Here is a 7414-nt window from a genome sequence, read left to right as displayed (position 1 = left end):
GTTTATAAAGATCTGTCTTTCTGATTTATTACTTATCTTGAATAAGTAATTATTCAAGTTATTTTAGTAGGTCATATTTTATTAGCCTTCATAGAAAAGTAACGTCTGTATCAAACAATAGGTGAGCAGCTATACAGTAACCACGTTTCTTGTCCATTGATTTTTTTTTGCTACCCATTCCCCAAAATATAATTGCCACCATTCCCAATTTGATGAACTAGACTTGGACCCAAAGCCTATGAGACTGAAATAGTTCAGCTTGCTTCAAACATCTGAAAATGTTAAATGAATTAAAGGATATGCAAAAGAAACTTTCCATGCAGTGTGATTATAGATGTTTTCTGTACATAAATATTTAGAATGGTGGAGGCTTACCCCTCAAATGCTTATTTAAACACTGACTTGTGAATTCTTGTCTTCCAAATCATGTACTATTGCTTGTTCAATAGAGCACAATGTAATTATTCTGGTGACCAGTTCTATTTGTTATTTTATTCTGTTTTTAACTGCAATTCCTATTACCTGCACAGAATTATTATTTAACTAGAAACAATACAAAATGGGAAGAGAAATATTTTCTTAGAATATTAAATAAAGAACTCAAAAAGTATGTTATCACTTGTATGGACTAAGGGATAATTTAGTAATTCTTAACCAAAATGTAAAAAGTTCATCTGTGTCCTAAAATGAACGCATGCTATCCTAAATAACACCTCTTTTTGGTATACTAAACAACTGAAACATTTTTTTCGAAATAGATCTTATTTAACAGTTAGATGTAATCATTCTTTATAAATTCTTCTATGTTCCTCACATCTCTTTGGAAATGCAGAGAGAAAGAAAAAACTTTATAGAGTTATCTTCAAGTTTATGATTTAAAATTTTATGTATTAAGATAAAACAAACTATAAAAAATAGTGTCAAGCAAAATAAGAAGTGGTTCAAAAATGAAAATACATACTGTGTAGAATATGAATTTTGGCATACAACTTCATATTTTGACAACATTATCAGAAATGTGATGTGCGTGAGCCCCATAAATTTAAAGTAGTACTTTTTCAAGATTCGAGGAGGTACTAAAACTTTCTACTGAAATATCAGAAACAAAGTATACATGGACATTTTAGTGCTATTTTCTCTAGCTAAATTCTTTATTCCTTCTTCAATTAGGTTATTGTAATTAAAACAATATGCTGGAAGATGTTTTGACAGAAATAAGTCTATAACAGTATTTCTGAGTCACATTCTTTTTCTTGGAAACATTTATCCAACTATAGTCATTTTAAACCCTACAAATTGTTTTTACATTAAAATGACTAATAACTCTGGGTGTTCAATATGCATGTAATATTTTTCGTTGGTAAATTTTTATTTAGTTCTCCTTAACAAATCTATTCTTAATATAGTTATGTCATATTTTCCTGTGAATATAATCAGAAAATGTATAGGCTGTCATATTGGAAAAAATAAAAGGGTGGCGGGGAGATTCTTCCAGGATTTAACATATTAATATAACAGCATATTCTTCAATAAACCTCCACCCTCTGAATATAAATATTCATGTGATTATTTGCAGGAATTTTCTCTGTTTAGGAGATGTAACTTCTTGTAGTTAATTTCTTATTATTTTACACTGTTATTTCCATGTAGAGCTAGATAATCCATGTTCAATATGTTATTTGGCATAGTTTGTTAAATTATAATTCGTGGCACAATAAATCATTCTGCTTTTGCCTCACTGTCTGCATTCTTCTTTGGTATAGTAAAAATCTATTGTTTAGTATTCAATTTAATAGGAGAGCATTTAATAGAAGTTACATTTTCAAACATCCACAACATAATAATTGACTTTTGAAATTATATTAAAAATATAGTCTTCATATTCTAAAAATCTCTTGATTAGCTTTAAAATATTGTTATATGTTGTAACGATGTTACATGAAGTTTATGGTTAAGAGTATTTCATTGTTCTCTAGATCTTTAAAAGGTAGTTGTTTGTTTGTGGTATAGAATTGCTTTTCCAGTTAACCATACTGTTTATTGAATTCTATATATTGACTTTACTGTTTCTATTCTTATAAATAAAGTTTTACAGATTTTCAGGGAAAATTTATATTTAATTAGAAAAGGGATATTATTTAGGAACTTTTAGCTATATTTTAATTAGGAAAGAATATACATTTGTATGATGGAACAACTATAGTATAGATAAAAGTATATGTTCCTGTTTTAAATTTTATGGTATATGAACATAGGTACTTAATAAGCCAGTGATTCTGCACAGGGAGAGTCACTTAGGATAATTCATAATGTAGATGCAGCTGTAAAACACATCTTAGTTTACTAATTACTTTGGATTTCTAGTCAATCTAAGTTGTCAGTTACTTCAGGAGAGAATTGTATAAAGTAAGCTGTGCTTACTGCAGATTAATTAACATGCATTTGTGAGATTACAGTTTATGCTATAGTGCTTGCAAAATAAAATATGTACTGTGATAAACTGTAATCACTACTAGGTTGACCAGCAAGAAAAAAACATCTACAGTGAAAGTGCTTAAAGAAGTAGAAGGGACTGAGCCTGTATAACAGAAGCCAAGCAAGAGAAGAGAATCCAATGGGTTGACAGGGATTATTAGAAACTGATAAGAGACGAAGCTTGTGTCATTGCCTCCTACTTTTGTTTTATGGTTATACAAACTTCTAAGGACAACTTACGTATTGGATATCTTCATATAGTAAAGAATAAATACTCCATATTGGAGCCACTGTTCATTTGATCATTACTTCATTCATTCAGTCATTTACACCTATTGTGTAGCACTATCCATACAATTGCCCAAGGCAGAGGTATTCTAAATTTTTCTCACACTCTGTATATCCACTCAGTCTCAAGTCCTTTGGTTTCTTTCTTTTGAATCTGTTTCTTTCACTATTCTTGATTGCTTATGCCTTTGCTCAAGGTTTTACCACATACCCCCTCGTCAACTCTGTCTCTTCCCCAGTCCTGCTTCAACCCATCCTACATATTGCTGTTGGAATGATCTTTCTAAAATGTACACTTCTTCCACGATTAAAATCTTCCCTTGGTATACCATATCTTTTAGAAAAGTTCAAACTGCTTACCGTAACTTGTAAACCTGAATGATCTGGTCTCCCTAAGCTCCTCTCTCTCCACTCAGCTCACTCTCCTTGATCCCCCAGCCATTCTGAACTGCTTACAATTTTGAAAATGGATTGTGAGGTTTCAAACTTCTCTGCCTTCAGAATTGCTCTGCTACTTTTGTCCAAAATTATTTCTTCCACTTAGTGCATCTAACTTAATTCATAGTTGTGTTCTGATACTACTTCAAGAACCATGTCTTTTAGAAAGCTACATCAGACAAACTCTTGAGTCTGATGTAGTTGCCCTTCTTTGGGATCCTCTTGGCACCTTGGATGTGCCCTTAACCCAGCATTTATCACTTCATACTATAGTGATTATTTTGCTTATGTTTCTCCAACTAGATTGTAAGCTTCTTGAGGATAAGAACCATATCTTATTTAACGTTATGGTGTCTAGCATTGTGTCTGACCTGTGGTAGGTGTTAAATCAAAATTTGTTGACAGGATACACGTGTGATTTACTGAGCAGCGATTGTTAATGGTTCTTACATACGAACAATTTTGCATTAAAACATTTTAGCATAGACCATGTAAATAGTATGAATGTGCACTTTAGTGCAAACTTCAACTACAGGGGCAGTAAGTTTCCCTAATAAAGAATGCACAGACTCCACTTCATCAACAAGGCCTCATGGCTCAGGGGCTACTATATTCACTTCAGTTAGCTGGGACTCAGTCATTATCGGATGCCTAGGTAATTAGCCTCCTAAACGCAATGGGTTTTATCCATGAAAACAGTGTCTTGTTAGAGTCCTAAATGGTCTTGTGTCTATCTATGGATTAGAACGACTTCTGGCCGACCAACTATAACAATGCAGTAACCAGATCCCTCCCCTGGAGTGTGACGGCTTCTTCCTCTGGTGAGCATTTCAGCATAGCGTTGATTGGAGTTCCCAAAAGGACAGACTGCTGGGATTTCACTGAGTTTACAGAAGAGGTTTGGTAATCTCTCCGTGTCTCCTTGCTAAGACGCGCTTGTTTAATAAACGTCTGTATGTCTGGCAGAATTTACTCTGAAATTTATTTCGTTATAACTGGGTAGTGAGGATAAGAGGAATAGCTAATTCTCACCTACCTCAAAGATTTTAGGGAGGGTGGGGAAGTCACAGTTAACTACCATAAAGAACGTGTTACTTGTGTACAACTAAATTAACTACTCCTAAGTTAGTTGTCAGGTCACAGCTGCAGTTCTCCGTCAGACACTACAGTAGGCATCACGGACCCAAATATGGCATGGCACAATGCCTAAGGTAGTTAAAAATTCCAAAACCTAATTCATGATTGCTGTAACACAGGCATAAACTAGGCACAGTGGAGCATGGAAGGGCTGTCTGTGTCATCCCAGGGAACAATAATAACACACCATTCTGAAAATATTCGATTTATTAAGGTATTATTGAGATGGCAATTAAAAGGTTCTATTGATATATACAAGCTGAAACAGAAGATTTTGGAGATTTGATCATGGAGATTTTAGAAATGTATTAGTGGATACACATTTTCAGATTTCTCTCTTTAATAACCTGCGTAAGCTGATTTGTATAGTTTTTGGATATCCAAGCAAGGCAAAATTATTTGGAAGGATTTGAATAAAAATTACCTCTCTGGTGACAAATTTTATGCCAAGAGAAAACAATCATGGTCCCTGTTGTGTTTAAGTATTCTTTTTATCAAGTTAGAATGGGATTTCGGAGCCATGGCTGAATAAGTTTAGATATAAACGAAAAGATTCTTCACCTTTGCAACTGTATGTTGAGTTTTCTGCGATTTTCAGATGATGAGAAAGTCAGTATGAAACAAATGACTGTAATTCAAGGAAATCATTGTGTGTCACTTATCAAAGTTGCACACTTATAAAGTAGTTGAAGAGATTCTTACAGAACTTTTTTTTTTTTTTTTGCGGTACGCGGGCCTCTCACTGCTGTGGCCTCTCCCGTTGCGGAGCACAGGCTCCGGACGCGCAGGCTCAGAGGCCATGGCTCACGGGCCCAGCCGCTCCGTGGCTTGTGGGATCCTCCCGGACCGGGGCATGAACCCGTGTCCCCTGCATCGGCAGGTGGACTCTCAACCACTGCGCCACCAGGGAAGCCCTACAGAACTTTTAAGTTGTCAAGGAAAAGTAATTTGGGGGAAGTATTCAGATGACCACCACATCAAGGAAAAGTATGTGCTTATAGTAATATTTTAATGTAAATGATGTTGTGGAAAGAGCACAAGCTTTAAAGTCACTGAGTACTGCTTTCAAACCTGAGCTCTGCTGCAAATCAGCTATATGACTTTGGGAAGCAACTTAGTATCACTTAGTCTCTACTTTTGCATCTGAAGGTTGAAATGAGGGTTGAATATAGATATAGAAATGGATATACTTAAAGATGTTAAGCGTAAATACATATCCAGATACAGTACTTAACACAATCTAGTAGACAGATGTAACTCAGTATACATTTAGTTCCTTTGTTTTCTTGCTTGAAATAAAATAATCAAACGTTTTCCTTATTTTTTTCTGATTAATCCCAAATGGCAATCGTAAGAGCTACTTTTTTTTTTAACATCTTTATTGGAGTATAATTGCTTTACAATGGTGTGTTAGTTTCTGCTTTATAACAAAGTGAATCAGCTATACATATACATACATCCCCATATCTCCTCCCTCTTGCGTCTCCCTCCCACCCTCCCTATCCCACCCTTCTAGGTGGGCACAAAGCACCGAGCTGATCTCCCTGTGCTATGCGGCTGTAGAGCTGTTCTTTTAAAGGGATATATATTATGGGTAGAAATAATTTGTATGTCACTATTTACTCCTGCAACTAATAAACTTCTCATTATTATCAATTCTCTTCCTTCAACAGAGCCCATGAAGTAAATTCAAAATCTTGTATTAAGGCTATCAATTCTTTAGTGATTAGTAATAAAACTTATTGTTATTGAAATTAATTGAAAGATGATACATATGGAAGACTAATTTTATATCTATACAGACTTTAGGTGACACTTTTAATATCTTTGGTGTGTTACAGTAAGACAATAGACTGCCTGGAATTCTGTAAGAGATTGTTTCCCAAAGATGGCTGCAACAGTATCCCATCCCATGTAGTGTTCTTACATAGTGAATTTGGCTTCACATCAAGAAATGGGGTCTATTTCCCCTTTGCTTGGTTGTGGATAACTTGTTACTTCTTTGTAACAATGGATTATGGCTACAGTGATGCTGTGTTACTTTTCAGACTAGGCAAGAAAAATCCACCTAGTTTTTGCCACATTTGTTGATACTTGAGCCACGTGGGACTGCCAAACTGCAGAGGTTATATGCAGGTGCTCTATCAATAGCCAAATCTGCACTCACAGCTAGTAACTAGTATCAATTGTTTGACAGGTAAGTGAGTCATTTTGGGTTAATTCCAGTCCCAGCCAACATCTCACTATAGTTACATGACAGACCCCAAATGAGAACCACCCAGCTGAACCCTTAGCCCTTCCATATTCTTTATTTTTAATTTCAGATTTATTGAGATAAAATTGATCCATAACCTTGTGAGCAAAATAAAATGGTTGCTTTAACCTGCTAAGTTTTGGAGTTAATTTTTATATAAAAATAGTTAAACAAATCCTTAAACTTTGAATAAAGCAAGGATATTAAAAACATTTTGTCAAATATTCAGGGGATTTAATTTATATGGCAACAGTTTAAAAAATTCTTTTGAGACACTAAAGGAAAAAATAGACATGATAAGTCTATATGATTTCAGTTGTACGGTAGAAAGTTATCTGATGGAATGTGTAATACACAAAATCCAAAAGGTCACACTTTATGAAAGAGAAACCAAATTGAATCGTAATGTAAAATCAAAACCTTGCAGAACATGTTACTTTACCACTGCAGCAGTTACTCTTTGTATTATATTAGTTCTGGCAAATAGTTTACTTATTTGCCAGTCTTAGATTAAGTTATCATATAATTTTCTTGCTGAAAACATTTGCTTATTTCCTCTAACAGTTTCACCAATGACTCAAATAAATATGGCAAGATAATTTGTAGAGATAATAATTTATGTTTGGTTTTTATTCCTAAAAGATACAGAAAAGAATAAAAGAGATCCCTCCAGTCCTATTCCAAGAAGACAGGCAAGCTTTTGTTTTTATTGTTCCAAGGTCTGAAGCAGAAATGCCAAGAACTCAAATCAGGATCTGAACCTCACCTATCTTGAGTGTGTGTGTGTGTGTGTGTGTGTGTGTGTGTGTGTGTGTGTGTGTG

Source organism: Aethalodelphis obliquidens, unplaced genomic scaffold (genome assembly GCF_003676395.1).
Source record: "Aethalodelphis obliquidens isolate GAN/ISIS:26980383/991018 unplaced genomic scaffold, ASM367639v1 scaffold8, whole genome shotgun sequence".
NCBI lineage: Eukaryota > Metazoa > Chordata > Mammalia > Artiodactyla > Delphinidae > Aethalodelphis > Aethalodelphis obliquidens.
The sequence above is the reverse complement of the archived record's forward strand: the minus strand, read 5'-3'. Positions refer to the sequence as shown.